At 43.4% G+C, this 26,080-nt stretch overlaps 1 long non-coding RNA gene across 3 annotated transcripts; it reads left to right on the forward strand.

The window, feature by feature from the left end:
- The first annotated feature begins 430 nt into the window (after positions 1 to 430).
- LOC111541626 lies at positions 431 to 16,033 on the forward strand. 3 transcript variants are annotated; one of them, XR_002731325.1, is made up of 3 exons: positions 431 to 781; positions 4,207 to 9,231; positions 15,754 to 16,033. It is a non-coding gene; the product is annotated as an uncharacterized LOC111541626 (long non-coding RNA). The 3 variants fall into 3 exon arrangements; XR_002731326.1 differs by having other exon boundaries at positions 5,994 to 9,231; XR_002731327.1 differs by lacking the exon at positions 431 to 781 and having other exon boundaries at positions 3,140 to 6,103; positions 7,098 to 9,231.
- Positions 16,034 to 26,080: the final 10,047 nt, after the last annotated feature.

Below are 26,080 nucleotides of genomic sequence, written 5' to 3' on the forward strand. Positions count from 1 at the left end.
TAAAGAGATTAAAGCCCCAACACCTCTTCCCTGATATTCAGTTATTGAAATCCACTGAGGTGAACTAAAGGTGAGTGGGACACCACAGCCACACCCAGGGACAAGAAAGGCAAGGAAGTCCCTGAAACAAAATCACGGTGAAGGAAGAACGTGACAGGACTAAAAAGAGAACAGCAGAGGAGCCTGTGCCCTAATGCAGGGGTTCCCAGCCCCAGTGCACGGACTGGTACCCGGTGTGTGGCCTGTTAAGAACCGGACCCCACAGCAGGAGGTAAAGGGCAGGCGGATGGGCATTACTACCTGAGCTCTACCTCCTATCAGATCAGTGCCGGCACTAGATTCTCATAGGAGCACGAACCCCATTGTGAACTGCGCATGCGAGGAATCTAGGTTGCACAGTCCTTATGAGAATGTAACTAGTGCATGATGATCTGAGGCGGAACAATTTCATGCTGAAACCACCCCTCCCACTCACACCCCACTCTCCCATCCAGGCAATGTATCTTCATGACTGTCAATGACTCTACGATGGTGTCACTGGGAGCCTGGCCTGTATCCGTGGGAAGTCCTCCTGACTGCAAGGAGCACCCAAGTGGGTAGAGGGCCAGGCTGGGTGGGCATCCTCCTTTCCTTCTGAAGAACTATGAGCATCAGTGAGGACCAGAAGCAGAGCTTGAGCCACACCACCTCCAGGAAGCCCTCTTAGCTATGCAAGGAGAGAATCTCTCCAGACCCTTGGATTTCAGCTGCTTCTGGTATCCATGGGAGCACCTGACAGCTGGTAAGAGTTAAAAAGTCCCTGCCTCAAGGGGCACCCCTAACAGAAGGGCTGGTTTTCCTGCTGGCTTGGATGGGAGTGGGCTTGAGGGCTGTATATTTGGAGGCCAACTGGGTGGCTGGAATTTCTATTCCCAAAACGCAAATAGTTTAGACATGAAACTCATTCACAGAGGAAGAGAGGGTGGTCATGGAATGGTTCTGTGGCCAGACATGCCTAAGTTTGAATTCTGTTTCTTCTACTTTGTAATAGCTGTGTGTCCTTGAGCAGATGGCTTCTACCCTGTCAGCTCCAGTTTCCTCATCTGTTATCATCCTCAAACGGGGATAATAACAATCCCTACATCATAGAGCTGTTAAGAGAATTAAATGAGATAATGCATGTAAAGTATTTGGCACCTAGTAGGCCTCAATCGATGTTAGATTAAACAAACAAGCCAAACCCAAATAGGCACCAGGGCAAGTTGTGTGTAAGCAACGGGGCCCCCTATACTTAGCGAGCACTCAGAGATCCTGCTGAGAAATGATGAGTGATTTCTCACCATAAAGGAGAGAAAAAGGCAAGCAAGTTTGAGTCAGGCCCAAAATAGTCCCAAGAAGAATTCACATGGTGCGTGAATTTAGCCAAGCATCTGGGATTCCTGATTCCAAAACAACTGTGCCGTTTTTGGTGTAATTTTGGACCCTCCCAGATTATTTTCAGTTTTGTACAAGAACAGTTTCTATTTTAGTTTATCTCCACTTGGTTTTTCTCCCCCTCCAATTCTCTCCTGAGGGTTCTATTTCCATTGCTTCTTTACATCTTTTGATTTAAATTCTCATTTGAAAATAATTGCATGTGCTATTATTCATTGAGTTCCTGTCAAACGTGCTTGCCCTCCCTAAGGCATGGGAATGCGCTTCTCTGAAACATAGCACAGAGGTGTAGCCCAGGCAAGGCCTCTAGGTTGGTGGTGGAAGGGACATAAAACTTCGTGTGTCAGAGATCTTCCTGACAGACTTTACCAGGCCTGGGTCCAAAATGAAACTGAGAAAAATGAAAAGAGATTTGGCTGACAAAGCAGATGACAGGCGGAGAGAGCCAGTAAAAGGGAATTGGCCAATGGCAAAAGGGGAATTGGCAAGGCTTTGTGAAACCCCTTGGTGGAAAACCATAAACCTCAGCTTGTCCGTCTGGTGCATCAGAGGCAAATCATTTTTGCCTGTGGAAGGTGCCTGCCAGGAAGCTGCCCCTCAGGGGGCGCCTTTGGAAAAGTGGATCGTGTCTGGCTGCGTGCCCAACCCTAAGTGCATGGGGATGAGAAGAAAATGCTCACAATGAGATCTCTGAGGGCTGGGAGATGGGGAGCGCTCCAGCGGCTGACACTCGTGAGTCACAGAACAATGAGAAAAAGAAGTTGAGAAACAGAGGAAGAGGACGCGGGCCGGGAGGAGGTGGGAAGCCGCTTTGTTTCTGCAGTCCGGGACTGTCAGGGCCTGCCTGTCTCCCTCTTTGACGGGTCCCACTTGCAATTACTCATCGACGCTTTCGAAACTCAAGCCTGTCTTCTTCCAGGTGAAGAACCCACTTGTCTGGGTCTCCCAAAAGAGCACTTACATTGTGAAAACGCTCTTTCAGAAACCGTATCTGTGTGTGTGTGCGTGACCTTGACAGAGGCTGAGCTGCTGCCTGGGGCACCGGGCTGAGCTCCGGGGACTGGGGGTTGGCAAGGGCGTGGCCTCCTCTTCCTTCTTCTTCTTCAGTGCCCTCCTAATGTCTGCTTTCTCTTGTCTGAGTGCTGTGTCTTTTGTCTCCAGGCCATCCAGATTTCTTCACTGGCTTCCTCCCACTCAAGTCTGGTTTTCCAGGGAGGGCCAGTTGATGACCCATATTTTCACCATTTCCTCTACCAAGATTTGCCTGACATATATTTCCCTTTCATAGAGAATTGGCAGAAAAAAAAGTTTGTTAGAAAAATTCCTGAGGTGTTTAATAACTAGTCATAATTGATGGTGATAGCCTCTATCAGAGGACAATGCCCTAACCTGGGGGCTCCCTAACCTTTTCTTATGTCTGCACACAAAAAAGCCCCACGCCTGTAATCCCAGCACTTTGGGAGGCCAAGGCAGGTAGATCATTTAAGGTCAGGAGTTCAAGACCAGCCTGAGCAACATCGTGAAATCCCATCTGTACTAAAGATATAAAAATTAGCCAGACGTGATGGCACATGCCTGTAATCCCAGCTACTTGGGTGGCTGAGGCATGAGAACTGTTTGAACCCGGGAAGTGGAGGTTGCAGAGAGCCGAGATCGTGCCATTGTAATCCAGCCTGGGCAACAGAGGAAGACTCTGTCTCAAAATAAATAAATACATACATACATACATACATACATACATACATAAAATAATCAGCATTTTACCACACACTGTGACAAATCAAAGCGAGAGACAATGAGGCCTAACCCCCCCACCTCCCCACTTGGAACCCCAAGCCACACCACAGAGGGGTGAAGGGATCCATATCTCCCAGCATCTCTGATCCTGGAGTGCACATTGACTGAGAAGCTCTGTCTTAGCCCAGTGGGGCTTTTGTTTTGTTTTCTGTTTGTTTGTTTGTTTGTTTGTTTTTAGTGGAGACAGGGTTTCACTATGTTGGCCATGCTGGTCAATTCCTGGCCTCAAGTGATCTGCCTGCCCGGGCCTCCCAAAGTGTGGGGATTGCAGGTGTGAGCCACTGCTCTCGGCCCCGGTAGTTTTTAAAATGTGCTTCAATGAGCCCTAGTAGTTTGCCCTTGTGCCTCAGAGGGAGTGGCCAGCTGGGCCAATGGGTCACTTATTTCAGCTATAGCATCTCTGCTTTTATCTATTTTATTTATTAGATCACTGAAAGAAAGAATGTTGTGGCTTAAAGGAGTTAGAAAATTACTATCTTAAGTCCAGCAAATAAAATCTTTAATGGCAGAAGCTCACACAACCATGACAGGGTGGTGACGGATGTATTCTGAGGACAGAGGGGTTTTCTGATGCTCTTCCACCATATCATTCAGGAAACAGAGTCAACTACAGACAGACCTATGTCGGTCCTGTCAATAATCTGTGCACATCCTGCCTCACAGGCCATAGGGGTTTGTTTCTTTAAAAAATCTGATCCTTGGGCAAGGCATAGTAACTGATGCCTGTAATCCCAGAAGTTTGGGAGGCTGAGACAGGACAATCGTTTGATCCCAGCAGTTCAACATGGGTCTGGGCAACATAGCAAGACCCAGTCTCTTAAAAAAAAAAAGAAAAAGAAAAGTTCAATCCTTGAAAAATGATTATAAGTAAGTATAATCAGGTAAGTAAATACCAGAGACCGCTAAAGTCTTAGGTCACTGAAACACAAACACAATCACCATCCTTGCCTTTGCTACCTTTCCTATTGTAATTGATTTATTTCTGCTACTTTTCAGAGAACATACATCTGGGAAATCAAAGCTGCTGAAAGAAAGCCTAACAAAACCAAGTACTGAGATATTTCACAAGATTGAGGCATTGGTTTATTTACTATTATTATTATGCTATTGTGTTGCTATTATTACGTATGTTTCTACCCCACTTTGCTTCACAAAAGGCTTATAATGGGAAAGACTCATTGAATAGTGTTCTATAGAAGAGGTTTAATCTCAAAGTTCAGGTTATTTGGTATTTGCTGGGTGACACCATTTCAAAACTATCAAGGTTTAATGTGAAATTAATTTAAGATTTCAATTATCTGGTTTTCTTTTTAAACCTTGTATTAAAATAAAGTATCAATCAGAGTTACAGATTTGAGTGTGCATGTGTGTGCGTGTATGCATGTTTAATTTCCATTCCACATTGTTCCATAAAGGATGTGAGGCCACAAGTACTATAATGTTGCAAGTTAGTGAGAATGCCTAAACTACTAGTAAAGGCTTATCTTTCAGTAGGGATTCACCAGTTGTTGTCTGCCATTTTTTCCGTTGATGAATAGAATTTTGATAATATGCCGTTTTAATGTAATTTCAACTTTTATTTTAGATCCAGGGGGTACACGTGCAGGTTTGTTAGCTGGGTATATTGCATGATGCTGGTGTTTGGGGTATGACTGATCCCATCACCCAGGTAACTGAGCATAATGCCCAACAGTTTTTCAACCCTTGCTCCCCTCCCTCCTCATTCTAGTAGTCTCCATTTTCTATTGCTGCCATCTTTAGTCTATGAATACCCAATACTTAGCTCCCACTTGTAAGTGAGAACGTGCAGTATTTGGCTTTCTGCTCCTGCGTTGATAACACATTTGAAATATGCTTCTTCACCCTTAGATGTTTCACTACTGGAGTTTTATTGCCTTTCAGCAGCAACAGAGGAGAGTGGAGATACAGACTTAGACAGAGGAGCAGACTCACTTCTGTGGTTCTTGCCTCAAATTTTCTTTTGAAGGTTCTGAAAGCTCTGAATAGTTATCTGATTTATTCTAGGTACACTTGGGCCAGTGAAATTCTAGGCTTTAAAACAGAAAGTTTTGGAAAGAGCTCAATGAAGCTTTATTTCTTGTATAATAAATCCATCTCAGCAAAGGGAGCTGGCCCTTACATGGAACCCAGCATATACTGAGGCAAGCAAGATTCACGATCCTGAAGACAGAGCAGGAAATCAGCTCATTAAGCCTGTTATCTTGCTTCTGACTCTGTCTTGCTCTCTGCAGTCTTCACTGTCTCAAGTGCTATATTGTGTGTGTGGTATTTCATTTTAAAATTCTTCCATTTGCTGCTGATTGGTTGGTTTAATAGAAAAATAAATAAATAAAATGTTTCAGTTGAGACATTGTGATGTAGTTGTATATACAAGTTAACTCTAATCTATTCTCCAAGAGGGGAGGCTAGAATTTAAAATACCGTGTTTGGGGGATCCAGCAGTTAACTATTGCTGGAGTTGGTTAACTTGGATGAAGTATCCTAGCCAGAGTCAACATCTTCTAAGATGGTCCACTTAGCATTTAAATATAGTTAACTACATCTATGCCAGGAGGCTTACTAACATAACAGATATTTAAAAGAGTTTCTAATTGGTGAGGTGAGTAGAAATCAAACCAGATGATTGGTTAGGGATGTTACAGAGGAAACTCTGCCCTTACCTGAATGAAGCATAAGCATTGGCAAGCCCAGCTTTCTGAATACAAATGGTGCAAGCTTGCAGTCTAGACCCCCAAGTTGGTTCTATGTCCTCCACTTCACAGAGAACCCTGTACCTGACCCTGTACAAAGCTGGACACACCTGCCATCAGAATATGCTTGCCCTAAATTCAACTAAGCCTTTTATGGGGAATGCTGAACAGAAGACTCAAAGGTAAAAGAGGGCCCAAGGATAAAGACTGGGACTTTCCTAGCTACATGCCATGTTTACGACTGTTTTTGAGACTCTTTGTGAATAAATGTCTAGGTATTGTCAGAATATTTTCTGAAACCTCTTTTCATTATAATATGACTCCTGGTAGCCAGGTTGTGAAGGAAGGAATATATTGATTCCCCCAACGCTCCCTCGCTTCTGATGGTTGGAGGCTATTAATATTTACCAGAAAAAGTGTTATATTTGCCAACGTGATTGTCTTGGGTAGATTGCCGTGCCATGCAAATTTCAAATTCATGTTTTAAAATGTAGAAAAAGAGTTACTTGCAAATATAGAGAATTAAGCTAAAGATGGTTAGCTTAAGGTTGTGGGGTTTTTTCTTTGAATTTTGGGACTCCGATTGCATTCTGTAAATGTTCCTCAATGAAGGAACTGTTGGTGGGCCTTATACTTGTCCCTGAACACCCTTTAACTGTGACTTCTAGGATAATTTCTGAACCCTTTTAAATTCTGGGAACCTGAGAGTTGCCTGCCTAAGCAGTAGTTGTGCTCCTTCTGTGGCATCTTCTTGTGAAACATTGGATTCTAAACTGGTTGCAGTGGAAACCCAGAGCCACTGAGGGAAGAGTGGAAGCCAGATAGAGCGTCTCCTCCTTCTGTGCTGGCTGGGACAGGCAATCTCTGCCCAGGGGTCAGGGAGAGGAACCCGGATTTATACCCGCAGGATTTTGTTTGAGATTTCATGCCTATCAAGTTCATCCTCAAAGAACCCAATGCCATTCTGATTTATTATTATTATTTGAATGAGAGTCAACCACTGACTAATTGTGTCTGGGATATGTCAGGCCGAAGCCTGCCTTAGGGCAAGAGGTTGGACAAGATAATTGGGACTGTGAGGAGGAATTGAGAGACTTCCTGTGGAAGCATTAGAGTAGAAGAAGGCAACACAAAAATCTGGCATCAATAATGGTCTTTCTTTTATTCTCCTCTCAGGACAGTTTGGAAAGTTGGGATCCTTGAAGAACCCCGTGGCCTAGCAGATGAGCACCCTGCCTGTGGCTGCAGGGCAATGCCACAGAGAATCCCTAGGGGGCAGCGCTCAGGCACAGGTCTCAGTGAGATTCTCAGAGGCAGAGCTGTGCAGGCATCCAGGGAACACCATCTCCTGTTTCTCACATAAAGATTACTGCACAGGCAAAGATAAGGAACATTTTCCTAATAGTAAGAAGATTTTGAATCCAAGAAAGCAACAAACCAGAGCAGACTCATTTGAAACATGAACAGAGTGATGTGGTCAAAGGAATCCAAGACAAGTTTCACCAGGTTCCTATTGTGAACACACTGGATGTTTATATAAGAATCTTAGTGTGCAGCAATCATAACTAGATAATAATTATGCTTGAGATTTGGTCCTCATTCCATATGTGGATTCAGTCGTTTTCTGTCATTTTGTCATTTTCATGGAATCTGGTTTTACAGAACCATCCAATGTTTATTACAGAGAATGACCATCCATAAGCCTCTCCATGCTTATGGAAGTGACAGTTATGGGGCCGCTGGCTAAATATGCCTTCCAGGTGTTTATTTCTGGGTCTACATCGTGCCCCTCACTCATTAATTTAACTCTATCCAGAGAATTCCTCTATGGTCTTCATCTGACTGGAAAGTAAATCATCAGTCACTTCAAATATTTCAAGCTTGGTTTTCTCTGACATAAGTCAGTTCTCCTGATTACAGTTCCTGGAAAATATTGTAGAGCCCTGCAGCATTGCAGTATTTCAACCTTCATTTGAATTGCCTGTGACCCAGATGTGAGCTCGTGCTTCCATAGTCTCAGATGTCTGGGTGAATCCACCAGTTCCACACCTGTGAACATCCCTGTCCTTGATTCTTGCTAATTGTCAGGAAACTTGCACTCATAATCCCTCCTGCCTCTGGCTCCTGGGTCCATATGTACTGGCTCTGTATCAGTCTCTCTCAACCCATGTGTAATACTCAGCCCTTTGTCATTTTATACAAGACAATTCACTCTAAGCGTTTCATGAGTAATACCTTGTACAAGTAATACCTTGGGATGCAGAGTGAGAGTGTGTGGGTGGGTCATGTTATATAGTTCAAGGCTTCCCAAGGTCCTCTAGGCTCTCTGTCCTCTCCCTCTTCCTTCCTTATTTTCCCTGGGAGCTCCATGACCTTCTCCCTCTATCAGACAAATTAGCCCAGTTCCCCTTAGCTCCTACCACTAAGTTGTCCATCAAGGCCCTCAGCGGAACAAAGTGTGCTCTGTTTGACAAAATCTATGTTCCTTAGAAGATAGTTAGACTATAAATAACAACAAAAGTTCAGGTGCACATATGTTTTAGTTGATGAAATCAAATATAAATCTCTGCCTCCACTGAAAGATAGCACAATATTGTGAGGAGGAACTGAATTAGGAATCAGCCTATTCGTGTTTGAGGCCCAGCAGCATCCTTCACTAGACAGGTGAAAAAGCCAGCAATTCATTTTCAGTCTCAGTTCATCATCTGAAGAGTGAAAATGTTACAAATATTTTGAATCATTATGCTGATTAAAGGAAATAACTTATTCACATGCACTCTGAAACATTAGAGCAGCATTTCTCAGGACTTTCTTAGTTTTATGATGACTGAGGGTGCTGCTGGCACCTTGGAGGAAGCGCCGGGGATGCCAGGTGTCTGCCAATGTGGAAAAATTTTGTATAACACAGCACTGCCAAATTATCAATAATATACCCATTGAGAAATGCTACGTTTGAACACAGTATAAACGAAAGGTACATTACCTCTGACCTTCCGTCTTTTACACAAAATGCTGATGAGATTTCTGCGTGGTGTAGATAATTCTTTTAAACAATTTTCCTCATTCTGGATTATTTTAGCCCAATCTTTGTTCCAAGGTGATAGTATGTCTGTCTTCCAATGATGCTGCCAACATTTTAATTACAATCTTGAGCTTTCTTCTCTACAGAGTGCTTCCATTTACGGTATCTTTGATCTCTCAGTTGAAACTACATTTTACCCTCCAGAAAACAAAAAGAAGAAAGACAAATTATGGGATAAAGGCTGAAAAAATTTTCCTCATGGTGAAGGCAAGCAGTATGAGGAAGCAGGTGAGCTAAGTACCCACAGGGCAACTATTCGGGCCACAGTAGTTGTTTTCCCAAGGCCAGCGTCACCTGGTGTAAACAATTGTTGGACTTTCAATCAGGCTTCAAATCTCTTTCCCACCCCTCCTCTTCTGATTGCAATAAACAAGGTAGCCCTAAACAGGGCCCAGGCTTCCAGACTGCAGACTTCTAGGAGCAATACAGTTCTATCCCCATTCTCTGACTCGCCATCTGCCCATGAACCCTTAAGAGGGTCCATCATCTGCAGGCCTGACTCCTGATTTGCTCTCCTGGCTGTGGTGAAGCACTATGGTCACCCACATACACTCTCCCTTTATCCTCAGGCAAGGACTCAGGGATGCTACTCCTACCACAGAGGTAGATGGACCGCATGAGGTGGGTTTGGGGGAGGATTAGCAGGTACTGTCCTTGGGCCAAGAGCCAGATGAGCATTTACACTCATCTTACCAACACTACATCCTTAGGGTTTAGAAAGCTGTTTTGAAATGCTTGATACAGTGAGGGTGCTCAGAGATATTTCATCACTTACATAAGAGGGGGGAAACCCTGCCTCTATAGGCTTATGGGGGAATGTGATTCAGATGAGAGTAGGAGGGCCTAACTGGCTGGGAAGATATGGAATCTGTAAGCCAGTTATACTCTTATTTCCAGTTAACAGGCTGAACCCTTAAGTTTTTGTTTTTAGATGATATATCTGATTACTTTGACAATGTCACTTCTCTGAAACTTTCAATGACTCTCTCTGCTGATAGAAAAATTCCAATTTCCTTAGCCTTTCATTGAATCTATCCATAATTTGGGTCTAACCTACTTTTCTAGTCTTCTATTTTGTAACTCCCCTCACAAATCTTACACCCCAGCTCTTCTGAATTAAAAACAAAACAAAACAAACTTTGTCTTCCCTGGAAATAGGTCCTCCAGCTGGTCCTACTATTAGTTAATGAGCAAAATGACCCTGGAAAATCATTAACATCTTGAAATCCCAGCAGCTTAGCTTGTAAAATCCAGTGGCAAGACCTTGGCTGATGAATTTTTCACAAGTTGCCCAGGTGAATATTAACACATCAAACATCTGAACCTAAAACCGTCTTCAACTCTGATTTTCCCACACGTTCCCCATGCACTGCAATTCTCTGTCTCCATGTGTTTATTTATCAAAGTATCTTTTCCTGGAATGCTTCACTTTCTCTCTGGTTAACCCTGTAAGTTCAGGTGCATACACACATGCACACCTGTGCACATACACACACGCCAAGGACCTTCAAGATCAGCTCCAACACTGCCCGCTCCAGAAAGTCTTGCCTAAGGTTGGAGCCCATCTTTCAATGCCCTCTTTCTTCAAACACCTTTACATAGCACTTATCACGATTAGTCCTTGGTGGATCTTAGCTCACCACCGGTAGACTAGAACCTCTTGAGAGTAATCCTTCTTATCATCTTTCATTTTCCACATTAATCATGAAAGTAGCTTGTGAGAGTTGGTTGAATTGAGTTAAATTAACCTGACATGAATTAATTGAGAGACATCTTGCTGAAGGTGACAAGTTGGAGGCTCTTGGGAGAATTACAGATAAGGGTGGGGGGCTTGTCTCTCCTGACCTATGTCTCTGCCTATTGTGGAACTCTTACCAGGCACATCCCCTATCTGTCTCTATCCATATGTGATTGTAGACTCAAAATAAAAAGAGGGATGCAGCTGCTTTTTGTCAAAATCGGGCAATTTTATATCTGTAATCTTGCAGCCAGAGCGGTTGAGCTGATATATTTCATGACTCACTCTAGACAGATTAAAGTCTGTCCCTGAGAAACGAGGAGGGGGAACCATTAATCTTTTCTAAAATAAACAGAGAGTTATAACAACTCTTTAATCTGAAGAGTGGAGATTCTGAGCTGGAACACAGCACCCAAGGGCGTGCCAAATTCCACGATGAGTAAAGAGTGCCCAGATAATAATTGATTGTGGGATCCTCTTCCCTGTAGTCCCTGAGGGGCATTCACAGTGTCACCAGCATTTAAAGAGGCTTCAGCAAAGTAGCTGGCCCAGCTCCAGATGAAAGAAAGACTTGTCATCATCTGAACCCTTTGGGTCACTTACTTTTCTAAGCCTGCATGAAAGCTTTGGGGTGTCTATGCAGTTAGCATTTCGCTCTTGGTGGCCTACCACTGTGTCCCATTCATGCCTCTCCCACCCAGCCACCCCCATCCACAGTTCTTGCTTCTCCCCAGGCATGGCAGAGTTTCTCCTCTGTTTTCACAATACTCCCTAAACCCTGAAATTTGGCCAATCCTGCCTTCAGGGTCATCAAGCATCACTTTTCTTTTTTTTTTTTTTTTTTCCCAAGATAGAGTGTCTTGCTCTGTCACCCAGGCTGGAATGCAGTGGAACAATCTCAGCTCACTGCAACCTCCACCTCCTGGGTTCAAGCAATTCTCCTGCCTCAGTCTCCTGAGTAGCTGGGATTACAGGTGCCCACCACCACACCCAGCTAATGTTTGTATTTTTAATAGAAGTGGAGTTTCATCATGTTGGCCAGGCTGGTCTCGAACTCCTGACCTCATGATCCGCCCGCTTCAACCTCCCAAAGTGCTGGGATTACAGGCGTGAGCCACCTTGCCCAGCCAGCATCACCTTTCTTTACTGCCAACAAGGCTAAACAGTCTCTCTCCACTGCATCCTGCTCCACCTCCCAGGACACCACAACCTGTAGATTCCCTTTCCTTCCTTGGCTTCCAACTTGATTCTCCTTTGTTTCTCTCTCTAACCTTCTCTGATGTCTCTTCCTTGTCTGTCATTTAATTATCAGTATCCCCAAATTTCTTCCTCAAGTCAGCCTCTCTTCTCCCTGTACATTCTCTTTCATGACAATGTCATTTATTCCCGCAGAACCTCAATGACAAAGACTCAAACCTCTTACCTGTTCCCAAGCTACAGACTCATTCTTTGAACGGCCTGATAGACATCATTTGGACATTTTACTGGTATCTCACACTTACCATTTCCAAATCTAATGGATTATCTGTGATTAACCCCACCTCCAACCCCTCTTCAAATAACCTCTAGTGCCTATTTTCCTGATTACCTACAGTAGCACGCAATTACCCCAGTCACTTTATACTCTTACCCATGGAGCATGTACAGCTGTTAGGTTTTTCTCCATTCCTCTCTGACATGCCACTGTTTACCAAATTCTTAGAGTACAGTCCTATAGATTCTGTGTCTAAATTGTTTCTGGTAAGTATTTTCTCCAGTTCACATTCATGACCATAACTCAGGCTCTTACTATTTTTTGTCTCATAACAGCTTTGATACTGGCTGTCCTGCTTCAAACATTGTTCGGTTTATCACATTCTTGCAGAAGAATTTTTCTAAACCACAGATAGGAACATATCCCACTGCACAAAAGCTTTCAAAGACTAAGTACTCTCCATTGCCTGCTGGTTGTATCAGAAAATCTTCAGCCCAGAATCTAATGCCCTCCATAATATGACTCCCACCTACTTTTCCAATCTCATTTCCCACCAGAGTCAAGTGTGACTACTCACTGTCCCGTGTAAACACACCAACTTTCATGCCTTACTGCCTTTGCACCATTTTCTCATTCTGCACTGCCCCAAATATCCCTTTTTCTGCCACCTAAGTCTTTCTGTGACGAAGACAGAAGGCCAAGGACCAAGGCCATCTCCAAGCTACCTCTATCCTGAAATCTTTCCAACACTTGGTGAGCACTCTTCCTTTGAGCCCATGCCGTACTTTTCTGTGATTTCCTTCCTTCCTTCCTTCCTTCCTTTCTTCCTTCCTTCCTTCCTTCCTTCCTTCCTTCCATCCTTCCTTCCCTTCTTTCTCTCTCTTTTTTTTTTCTTTTGACAGAGTCTCACTCTGCTGCCCAGGCTGGAGTACATTGGTGCAATCTGGGCTCGCTGCAACCTCTGCCTCCCAGGTTCAAGCAATTCTCATGCCTCAGACTCCCAAACAGCTGGAATTACAGGCATGTGCCACCATGCCCAGCTAATTTTTGTATTTTTAGTAGAGACAGGGTTTTGCCATGTTGGCCAGACTGGTCTCAAACTCCTGACCTCAAGTGATCTTCCCACCTCAGCCTCCCTAAGTGCTGGGATTAAAAGCGTGAGGCACTGTGCCTGGCCCCTTTCTGTGATTTTTTTTTTTGTTGTAATTTATGTGCTCTTATTTTATTTCCTGCATTAAGTGGGTAGTTATCAACCTTTTTCACCCTTATGAAGGATGACAGTCATATTCTCTATGCATTCTTGTGCCAGGGTCCAGCAAAAAAGCTGTAACTTAATCCTTTTCTATCCCAATCAAAAAGTGTATCAAAAGGCAAGATGGGGATATGCTTAAATCTATTTTATTTACATAAAAGTCACATGCACTGGAAAGGGTTAACTCAGAAGCCCTAGGTTTCTCAAACCCTTCACATTCCAAAAGAAAGCCTCTCTTCAGGACTGACCCTTGGCTTGGGCAAAACCTTTGAGCTCTTGGAATATTCTGCATGATAAGATTGTTTTTTGTATGCCTGAGGCCTTGGGCCAGGCTGTACCAGTATAACCAGATAAGTTTATGCTAAAAATGTGATTTTTGATAAATACCTGTTTTTGCTCTGGGGAGCTAGAGACTGAGTAGCTGAGGTCAGTCACATGGGTGCTGAATGCCTATGTAGCAGAACCCCAGTTAAAAAACCCTAGATACCAAGGCCGGGGAGCTTCCCTGATTGGCAGTACTTCATGTGTGTTTTCACACATCACTGCTGGGAAATTAAGTATAGCCCCTATATGACTCCACTGGGAGGGGACATCTGGAAGCTTGTTCCTAGTTTCTCCTGGACTTTGCCCGATGTGCCTTGCCCTTCACTGATTTCAATCTGTAAACTTTCACTTTAATAAAACATAACAATGAGTACAGCAGTTTCTGAGTCTTGTGAGTCCTTCTAATAAATCACTGAAGCCTGAGGGTGGTCTTGAGTTCCCCTGGCATAGCACATCATTCACCAACTTCAAAACTTTAGGTTGTAAATTGCTAGTGACTAACTTCACAACTGATTACAACCTACCACCAAGTGCTAACACATGGGTTGTCCTTTGTGGTGAGGAGGAATATGTCTTTTTTATCTTTTCATCCCCTGCTATGCTTTGCACAGAGACTAGCCCTCAGTAGGTGCTCAGGTAACATTCAATTGCAAACATTAGAATCAAGATCTTGACCAAATATTAGAAAATATCTCTCAGCCGGGTGTAGTGGCTCATGCCTGTAATCCCAACACTTTGGGAGACTGAGGCAGGCAGATCACTTGAAGCTAGGAGTTCAAGATCAGCCTGGCCAGCATGGCGAAACTCCATCTCTACTAAAAATGCAGAAAATTAGCCAGGCGTGGTGGTGCATGCTTGTAATCCCAGTTTCTTGGGAAACCGAGGCACGAAAATCACTTGAACTAGGGAGGCAGAGGTTTCAGTGAACTGAGATCACGCCACTGCACTCCAGCCTGAGGGACAGAGTGGGAAAAAAAAAAGAAAAAGAAAATATCTCTCAAGTTTAGGTATCATTTACAAGCCCAAGATGCACATGTAAGGCTAAGCTGTGGTAACAAAGAGACCGAAACATACAGTGGCTTAAATCAGCCAGGCATTTGTTTGTTTTTCTCATCAACAAGTCTTGGGGGAATGGTCTAGGTTGGTGGGCAGTTTTTTCCCATGTGGTCATTCAGGAACTCAAGTTCCTTCCTTGTGTGACTCAGTCATCTCTAAGAGCAGAGATCAGCAGACTACAGGCTGCAGGTCAAATCTTGGCCTGCCACCTGCTCTTGTAAATGAAGTGTTGTTGGAACACAGGCATACTCACTTGTTTATGTGTTGTCTATGGCTGCTTTGTGGTCCAACAACAGAGTGGAGTAATTGTGATAGAGACTCTATGGCCCACAAAGTCTAAAATATTAACTGTCTGGCCCATTACATTAAAAGTTTGGTAAGCCTACAGGAAAAACGAAGAGGGATGGAAGATATACATCCAATATTTTAAAACCAAGGAATAAAAGTGACAGGTATCACCTTCACTCATATCTCCGTGGACCAAAACTAGTCATATAATTTCATATAGCTGCAAGAGAGGCTAGACACAGTAGTCTTTACCACAAGAGACCACAAGAGTCAGTAAACTCTTTCTGTAAAGGGCCAGAGAGTCAATATTTTCAGCTTTGAAGGCTGTGTGGTCTCTGTCACAATTATCTGGCTCTGTCACTATAGTGTAAAAGCAGCTATAGACAATGTGTAAATAAATGAGTGTCACTGTGATCCAAGAAAAGTGTATTTACAAAGGAGGCAGTGGGCCAGATGTAGCCCACAGGCCATAGTTTGCTGACCTATGTGCTAGCTTGATGGCCTTGTGTCTATCTTAAACTCTGGGAGTTTCTATCATTAAAAGGAAGAAGAAGAGAATGGCTCTGGGGCAGGGGGCAAGGGATGTCAGTCTCTAACACAAATACTTTTTGTTCCCAGGCAAATTTTGAAAACAGATAACCCCCTTGATTTATTTGTTGGTATATGCATGCTGATTCTAGTTGCAGAAGGCATATATGTTGGAAAAAGTTATCCATTTACGATTTTTAAGAAATGATCTCCACTGGGCCTGAGTTCAACTCCATACTAAAGAACCATCAGAGTGAACAGGCAACCTACAGAATGGGAGAAAATTTTTGCAATCTACTCATCTGACAAAGGGCTAATAGCCAGAATCTACAAAGAACTCAAACAAATTTACAAGAAAAAAACAAACAACCCCATCAAAAAGTCGGCAAAGGATATGAACAGACATTTCTCAAAAGAAGACATTCATACAGCCAACAGACACATGAAAAAATGCTCATCATCACTGGCCATCAGAGAAATGCAAATCAAAACCACAATGAGATACCATCTCACACCAGTTAGACTGGCAATCATTAAAAAATCAGGAAACACCAGGTGTTGGAGAGGATGTGGAGAAATAGGAACACTTTTACACTGTTGGTGGGATTGTAAACTAGTTCAACCATTTTGGAAACCAGTATGGCAATTCCTCAAGGATCTAGAACTAGATGTACCATATGACCCAGCTATCCCACTCCTGGATATATACCCAAAGGATTATAAATTATTCTACTACAAAGACACATGCACACGTATGTTTATTGCGGCACTATTCACAATAGCAAAGACTTGGAATCAACCCAAATGTCCATCAGTCACAGACTGGATTAAGAAAATGTGGCACATATACACCATGGAATACTATGCAGCCATAAAAAAGGATGAGTTTGCGTCCTTTGTAGGGACATGGATGCAGCTGGAAACCATCATTCTTAGCAAACTATCACAAGAAGAGAAAACCAAACACCGCATGTTCTCACTCATAGGTGGGAACTGAACAATGAGATCACTTGGACTCGGGAAGGGGAACATCACACACTGGGGCCTATCATGGGGAGAGGGGAGGGGGGAGGGATTGCATTGGGGAGTTATACATGATATAAATGATGAATTGATGGGTGCTGACGAGTTGATGGGTGCAGCGCACCAACATGGCACAAGTATACATATGTAACAAACCTGCACGTTATGCACATGTACCCTAGAACTTAAAGTATAATAAACAAACAAAAAAAAAGAAATCCGAAGCCTCTCCATTCAGTGTTTCCAGCGGTCTTCACTGATTCATTCTGTTTTACTAATTAAAATCCATGTGACCCAAGGTATAACTGTGCTGGGTGTGGTTGATTGACACTCTGCATTCACTCCACCTCTTTCTATGTACTTTTCTGTACTGCAGAGTCTGGAAAGCTAAAATCTGCATTTCCCAGACTCTCTTGGATCTAGGGTTCTGGATGCACTTAGGCAAGACCTAAACCACAGCAGTAAGATAGCAGCTATCTCCCTGCTGCTACTTCTGTGGACAAGCAGGTCATGAAGATGTGTTAGAGCAGTGGTGGCAGCTGGATTCCTCATTCTGTGATTTTATCACAGCTTTGAAAATATGAGGAGGCATCTATGGCTGCCATGCAGGGACCAGGAAGCCAGGATCAGGAAGCTGCTGCTGGCCCTGGCACAGGCAGAGGCCACCTCAGCAGACAGCCACATCACCACTGGAGAGGCAGTGTGGGAACATTCCAGGTGGGAACTCCAGGATTCAAGGAGAGAAGTCACCACAGGCAAATGACCAATTTGCAGGATGATAAGTAGGCTTTCTTCCATGAGTACATTTCCTGGCCACAAAAAGACAATCATGGTTTTATCTTGACTTTATATGTAAGAATATGTAAGTAAATTAGTTTGCTTCTGATGAGGTTCTGACCATATACCTCACTCTCAGGTCATCATCAGATGCCAGTTGTCTATGGTTAGGGATGTCACATAACATCTCTGGGCTTCAGTTTCTTAATCTGTCAAATAACAGCATAAGATGAGATGACCTTTCCAAGGGCCTGTTCTGTTCTAAAATGCTGTGAGCTATTAGTGTAATTAAAAATAGATATATGCTGCATCCTTTTTTGCCCTGAAGGACTGAGCCAGCCACAGATTCATTTCAGCGCTATTAGTGACTGTTATTGCTGAACTGCAGGCCTCTCAAAATTCATATGTTGAAGCCCCTACCCCCAGGGCCTCAGAATGTGACTGTATTTGGACACAGGGCCTTTATAGAGGTATTAAATTAAAATGAGGTAAATATGGTGGGCCTTAATCCAATACAACTGGTGTCCCCACAAGAAGGGGAGATTAGAAGACAGACAGAGAAGATCATGCAAAGGCAGAGGGAGAAGGCACCTATCTACAAGCCAAGAGAGGAGACTCAGGAGAAACCAAACCTGCCAACACCTTGATCTCAGACTTCCAGCCTCCAGAATCATGAGAAAATAAAGTCCTGTCTTTTAAGCCACCCAGTACATAATATTTTGTTAGGGCAGCCCCAGCAAGCTAATACAGTGATATCAAAACAAAACTTTCCAGAAAGCCTTCTGACAGCAAGAGAAAAAAGGACTAAGAAATTTCATCAGCCAAGGTATTCACTATAGAATTAAGGACCAGGAATATAGCTAAATGTCCACAGGTAGGAGGCAGAATATCCTACCAGAGAAAGTGGAGACAAATACTGGACAATAGTTCCGTTTAGTAATAGAAAATGTTGTTAGCTGTAGAGTATATGCAACAGGTCCCTTGATGTTAAAGAATTGTTGAGATAGCAGAAATAATGGCACAGTCAAAAAATCTAGAGCTCAGAGAATTTGTACATTTTCTTAGAGAAAATTGAAATCACTTTATTGGCTATAATTTGAGATGCAGTCTAAGTTACTCTGGTCACTGCTTCCCAAATGTGTTGAGTTCCTCCCTGGGCTCTCCACTGGGTAAGTGAATGACCAGCCAATTGTTTTTGCCCTCTTCAAACATTGCTACCAGTCACTCTCCTCTCAGAGCCCCCCAGGTATGACAAATATGAGCACCAAGAGGAAAGGAGAAGGGTCTGATTTCTGTTCATGCTATGACCCACTTGGTTCTCTGCATCTGCAGTCCAGTAGTTAGTTCCACACCTGGGACCATTTGGATCCCACTTGCAGGCCTGGCACTGCCTTCCCTCAAAGGTGAAGCTCGTTTCAAGCCCAGGTGAATGTAACTTTGTTGGTACAGCATGAAATATGCTTTGGCCCACCTGGCTTAGATACCGAGCTTCTGAGAGTACAATGGCCTGTGCAAGGGTGCCCACACATACATAGTGGTACCCTGATTTCCAGGGCCATTCCACTATCCTAGGTATTCTCGGCTTTTTTCATATTGTGAGACACATGGAAATTATAATAGTTCAAAACACATCACTGTGGGGCAGGAATGATCTAAAGGTTCCAGCCACTTAGGACCTGCCTGTGTTCCCCAAAGGTTGAGAGGATCAATTACTTGGACACGCCTGTAACCCAGTCCTATGAGAGCACACAAGCTGGGAGCTCTGATGCTATACTCCACTGCAACCATTAATGGCACTAAGTAGAACTAAGACTACACCTTATTGTCTACACCAGGGGTCTCCATCTCCCAGGCCTTGGACCAGCATTGGAACCAGGCTGCACAGTAGGAGGTGAGCAGTGGGGGAGCAAGCATTACCACTGAGCTCCGCCTCCTATCAGATCCCCTGTAGCATTCGATTCTTGTAGTAGCACAAACCCTATTGTGAACTACGCATGCGAGAGATCTAGGTTGTGTGCTCCTTATGAGAATCTAACTAATGCCTGATGATCTGAGGTGGAACAGTTTCATCCCAAAACCGTTCCTTGCCCACACTCTCCATGGAAACATTATCTTCCATGAAACTGGTCCCTGGTGCCAAAAAGGCTGGGGATCACTGATCTACACTATACTAGTACTTGAGGGTGACCATGAGATGCCTACTAAGAACTTAGAAAGAGTGAAATGATACTGCCTTCTACACATTAAACGGCGAGAAGAGTTTATATTAGGCTGTAGTAAGAATATACAAATCACTTTAAAAAGACAGCATGTTGCCCAGGAAGCACTGTTGATTATAACTTGATTAAATGCATGGAAAATGTAAAGATAGCATGAACCATCACCATCAAGATCTAGAAAATGGGAGGGTGAATATTGGCTGAGACTGTTCAGGTGTTCAAGGACGTGAAGCTTTAGCTGCTAGGCTCCAATTTCTCCCTTTTTCCAGACCATCCTGATAGCAGGATGGATATGCCCAGCCATCTCATCCTGATGCTATTATACACATATATCTAAATCTCCTCATCTTGATTCCATGCACACAAAGCATCCTTCTCATTTTAGTTTTGCCTTCCATGTAAGTCTGCCTTGGGAAGGGGAGTGAGGGAATGTACTACTTGCAGGGGCTTTCAAGAGTTCTGGTCCCCAAGATAGGGATGTCTCCTGATAAATCAGAGAGATGACATCTGATTACAACTTGGGTTGCCATGAAGCTTTTTACAGGGAGAAAATTTTCTGGAACAGGCCAGGAGGAGTTTTCCTGTCCATGTGATGGCTATAGATTTCATGCAAATTAATTGTTTGACGTTCTTAAATCTCATGCAAACTAATGTTTATTTTTATTGGCATGGATAACTTACCTGATCACCAGGCACTGCCAATGATGAGAATCTGAGTCTTTGAGGAAGTGAGTGGATGCTCACATGAAGGAACTTAATTGAGGGCCTATAAGATGTGGCCATGCCCGGCTGCAGTGGGTACTTCCTTGGGCCATACCACCACTACTTCCATCTCTGTTCTGTCTTTCAATTTCTATGTAACTCAAGTCTATTTCAGAAGTAATATATAATCTTGAAGCAAGTGATTGTGCTGGGTGATTCTGATCTCCAAGTTCAGATGACTTTGAAAGAATTATGTTTATTTATTCAACAAACCTAGTTTACCCCCAGATCTCCATAGCCAGATAAAAAGACAAAATGAGAATTTTTTTCCTTGTGACAGTGTGCTTTGAGAGCTATTTATCTAGTACTAGAAAACTGACCTTTTTTGTTTGTTTGTTTGTTTTTGAACTCCAGCAATTCCACATCCTCTGAGGCTATGCTCCTCAAACTTAATGTGCATATGAGTCATTTGGAGATCTTTGTTAAAGTGCAGGTTCTGATCCAGTGGGTCTGGACTGGGGCCTGAGATTTTGTATTTTTAAAAGTTCCCTGGTGATGTCAGCACAGCTGGTAGACCACACTTTGAGTAAGAAGGTTCTGGGGAAAATGTATAGGTAGACCAGCTAGTAGTTACATGCAGGGATTGAAGAGGCAGAAATCAAGGCCCCTGACCCTCTGCAAGGTACTAACCCCAAGATCTGTCATTCAACCATCATAGTTTTATACTTTTTGTCTCCAGTAATTATTTGTTAAAATGCAAGTGCTCATTGATGAAATCACTCATTAAGTCCAGCTAATACCATGCTCTTCAGTGGTACCTTAGCAGAGATCCTGGGCTGTCAGGAAGGTTGCAGTATGGCACTTCAGAAAGAAATGCTGTTCAAAAATAAGGAATATTAGATAAGAATGCTTTTAGTTGCAATTAACAGAAAACCAAATTGAGAGTGATTTAAGCAATGAAGACCTTTACTCATCTCACCTAATAAGAAGTCTAGCAGTTCAGCACTCAGTCATATCATATCATCTAGGTTCATTACACCCGTGATTCTCCACCTTTGGGTCTTGGCTTTTTAATCCTTGTGCTTTTTGCCTCGTGGCCCCAGAATGACTGCTGTGGTTTCAAGTATCACTTCTACGTTGAAAATGGAAGGAAAAGAAAGTATTAAATAGCATTGCAAGCCATGCCTCTGTCTTTTAACAAGAAAGCGAAATCCTTAGCATAAGCTTCAACCAGACTTCTCCTTGCATCTGATTGGTTGGAACTGGATCCCTTGCCTTCCCTTAAACCAGTCACTGGCAAAGGGAAATGAGATTGCCTTGGGCTTAAAGTAACGATGACTCATTCTCCAGAGGTTAGGGGAGGGACTTGCCCTTCCCATTAACAAGGAAAATCCACCTATTACAAAATCAGGGAGTGAAACATGGGGCAAATGCCACTGAGTAGGCCATGAACATTGCCTGCCCTAGGAAGAAATCAGTTCCTACTTGTAGAGAAGGCAGCAGAATGCCAAAGCCCAATTTCACCTGTGTCACAGTGCAGCCAAGTCCAGCCCTTCCACCCACCCCCGGTATCTCCCCATGATTTCTTCACTTTCAACAGGAACAGTAATCTGATGTTTACTTTGAGTTCAGGAAGGCTGTGGGGGAGCAGAATGTGCAGTGGGCATTGTCAGAAGAATGATTTGAGGTGTTGAGAGAGGCAGAGACATAGAGAAAGATGTTGAGAATCAATGGGTAATAAAGCAAAGTGTTTAATATAAGCATTATTTCATTTAAATCTCCAAACAATCCTATGAAGTAGGGTCCTTTTCCACAGTTTGTGGATCAGAATGCAGGCAGACTAAGTTTTGCCCAAAGCCACATCATTTGTTCGGTATGTCCTCAACTAATGCCATTAATAGGTTCTTAGAAATTGGGATGGGGCCAGGCGTGGTGGTTCACATCTGTAATCCCAGCACTTTGGGAGGCCAAGGCGGGTGAATCACCTGAGGTCGGAAGTTTGAGACCAGTTTAGTAGAGATGGTGAAACCCCATCTCTACTAAAAATACAAAAATTAGCTGAGCACAGTGGCAGGTGCCTGTAATCCCAGCTACTCAGGAGGCTGAGGCAGGAGAATCACTTGACCCTGGAAGGTGGAGGTTGCAGTGAGCTGAGATTGTGCCATTGCACTCCAGCCTGGGCAACAGAGCAAGACTCCATCTTAAAAAAAAAAAAGAAGAAAGAAAGAAAGAAAAGAAAAGGAAAATAAACTGTGACGGGAAGCTAAACACTGTATAGCAGGTGCTGAAATAACATCATTTAGCTCAGTGTCATTTCATTATAACATTGATAAGGTTATGAGTCTTTTTGCTTAAAGTCACAATTTCCAATAACTTATTGACCATGTTAAGTGAGGACTTTCTGTAATGGGAAGACTTGAGATTCCAATGGGCCCATGGATCCCAAAGCTCTGTTCCCTCACACCCATACTTGCACATTCAGATGAAGTTCTTCCTCAAAGAGGTCACCCTGTGAGTTTTGTGCACTTTGGTTAAGGACTCTGTTTTGCTGAGAAAGTCTTTAGACCCCTCCTGTGGAACTGGTCTAAAACCAGGTCACTGGCCACCCAGTCAGGGTAAGATAATAGCCTTAAATATAGATACATATAGCTATATTACTTTATGACAGTCATATCTCAAAACATGAAGTTCCATATCTACATCATAAAACATACATCTCTAACTCAGAACTCATCCCTCCTCTCCTCTCTACCACCACCTCTACTCCACCAGCTGTTGTTATCATTCTCTTACAAAAATATTACAGGTCTATTGGGGGAAACACAGCACTTTGGAACAGAAACAAAAGTAGCACTCTAGGGCTACTTTAAAAGTTCTACCATTGTATTTGCTTCCTTAATTTTCTAGTAATTTTCCTGCACTGGGTCCCTATTAATTCCAGATACAAAAACTTTCCACCCTCTCATTGGGTATCTTGTCTGATGGGAATCCAACTCAGGCCATTACAGAATTCTGGTGGAGGGCATCTTATTTGGGCCAGCTTGCCTACTAATTTGTTTCTGCCTCCATTGATTCAATTTCTTTTGAGTTGCCTCCAGCAATTAGGCATTCAGATCCTTGAGGCAAGAATCAGTGCTACAAATCCCAAGAGAAACAGATGTCTGGGAAACTTGTCCTTTCTTTTAACTTCTGGCCTTTTGGTTCTGCCTGTTGGGGAAATGACTTGGCTTCTGCTAGTGCTATTGGCCTTCCTTGGCCTCTGTGCACCTGGCCTTGGCTGCCTTTGCCTTTTTCTGAGATGCAGCGAGTGTTCAGCTAGGATGAGAATGCCCCATTCCTTGGCACAGTTCTCATAAACATCATTATCATGACTTCGGATAATTATCTAGACTCTATAGATGCCAGATTTGCACAGCCTTTTCAGAAGAAATGAAAAGCAGGTATTACCTTTTCTAAAGTGCTAGTGTGAACTACAGCAAAAAGAAAAAGAGATGAATGAATATGAGGGGGTTGAGAGAGGAAGGAAAGCAGCTCTCACCACCTACTGGGAACAGGCCTAGGCATTTTGGGCATATATTATGTCATTTCATCCTCACAAGCCTGGCAAGCAGGCATTATTTTTTACATTTTACAAGGATATTGAGGCTCAGGGAGGCTGAGAAATTTGACCAAGTTCACTCAGCTTGTAAGTGGAAAATCTGGAATTCACATAGTCTCTCTGAGTCCAGAGACTCTTTCTATAACATTTGGATGTTTTGGCACCTAGAACATTGTATTTGAAAAAGACATGGGAAAATGGAGAGATGCCATCCTGCTACTTTTGCTACAGATTTCAAACTGTCTCAGTGTCTCCAGCAATAACATGTAGACGATGCTCGTGGGAATAAAACCATTGTTTTCCATGCTGTGGAAAGCAGAGACGTGGCATTTTTAATCCTTTGGCTACAAGGAGGAGAGCATGGAAATAGGCCTAAGATGAATGAAGATTGCCCTGGAGATCCCTTCCCTCATTGATAACAAAGTCCACTGTAACAAACTTCCCAGACTCCAAAACTCTGAGAATCCCTTTTCTTGGCATTTCAGTGGTTCAGTCTCCGACCAGGCCAGACCTCTGGCCCAACTTCAGGCATCTTCCTCCCACAGACAGGCCAAGCACTGGAGCTCTGCTGGGCCAGGCATCACAGGGCCAAGCTGGGAACAGAGGCGGCCCTGGCTTGTCTGTCTACCCCTCGCATGCCTGGAAGCATCCTTCTCTCTTCTTATGTTACTCCCTTTCAATTCTAACCTCTAACACTGTGGGTAGAACCTTCAAGTTGCCAGCAGTTGAAGCTATTCAAGCAGACCTGGCTCCAGAAATGAGTTATTTGGGGAAAACATTGATGCTAAAAATTAGTATTGCTGTGTTTCACCTTTCTGCTCCTCCATGCTAGGACCTAAACTCATTAGCACCAAACATGGACCTACATTACGTTATCCAATTTTGGAAATAAATATTTCCTTGTATTTCTATCACTACTAACAATCTCAGGCCAGGTGAGTGCTCAGCACTCTGCAGAAGCCATTTGGCTGTGAAGTCTTATTGGATAGAACGAGGTTGTAGGTGGTGGAAAGATAAGGTACAGAAATTAAAGAAAACTCATTGCAACACTAGTTGAGTAAGCAGGGCAAAACTCCTCAAGGAAGCAGTGGGAGGAAGGGTAAAAGCATGTGCTTTTAAGTTGAAGAGAGGTGGGTTCCAAATCTAGTCCACCACTGACCATCTGTATGGCTGGGAACAAGCTCCATAACCTCTCTGAGCTTTAGGACTCACCTTTTAAATGGAAACAGTAACCTCTCTACTGTATTGGGAAGATTAAATAGAATAACCATTGTATGGCAACTATGATCGTTATTATGATAATAAATATTTCATGTCAGGTGCCTAGAGGCAGCAGGTCACTATTGTCCTGCACCTATGGGTTTCCATTTCCCCTATAAAACCCTGAAAACAGGCTGGGTGCAGTGGCTCACATCTGTAATCCCAGCACTTTGGGAGGCTGAGCGGGTGGATCACTTGAGGTCAGGAGTTTAAGACCAGTCTGGTCAACACAACAAAACCCCATCTCTATTAAAAATACAAAACTTAATTGGGTGTGGTGGCACACCCCTGTAATCCCAGCTACTCAGGAGACTGAGGCACAAGAATCGCTTGAACCCAGGAGGCGGAGGTTGCAGTAAGCCAAGATTGAGCCACTGCGCTCCAGCCTGAGGAACTGAGTGAAACTGTATTTCAAACAAAACAAAACAAAACAAAAACCTGAAAAACATAGACAGTGCAGATATCTCCCTGGGTCCCACGGCAAGTGCCCAGTTTTCCTTTTGTGGGGGGAAAAGCCCTACCTGCTTTGCAGGGTTGTTTGTCAGAGCCTAGAATAAGATGATACTTGAGATAAAGTAGATAGGAAAGTGGGATCTCCTAGTGACTCCAACCCATTCACAGTTCATGCTACCAGAGAGCATTGTTTTTCTATCCTTGTCCTTTCTTTCTGTATCCTTCCAGTAAATGGCCTGTTGGGTGAGGCACAGCTCAATGGGGCAGAACCACACGGACTTGCAGCAGGAACCAAGCTTGAGACACCATCAGCACTCCTCCAACCCAAATGGTCTCTCAGCATGGGGAGAGAGGGCCCGACAGCATCCACATCCATGGCAAAAGG

The sequence above is a fragment of the Piliocolobus tephrosceles genome, chromosome 4 (genome assembly GCF_002776525.5).
Source record: "Piliocolobus tephrosceles isolate RC106 chromosome 4, ASM277652v3, whole genome shotgun sequence".
Taxonomy (NCBI): Eukaryota; Metazoa; Chordata; class Mammalia; order Primates; family Cercopithecidae; genus Piliocolobus; species Piliocolobus tephrosceles.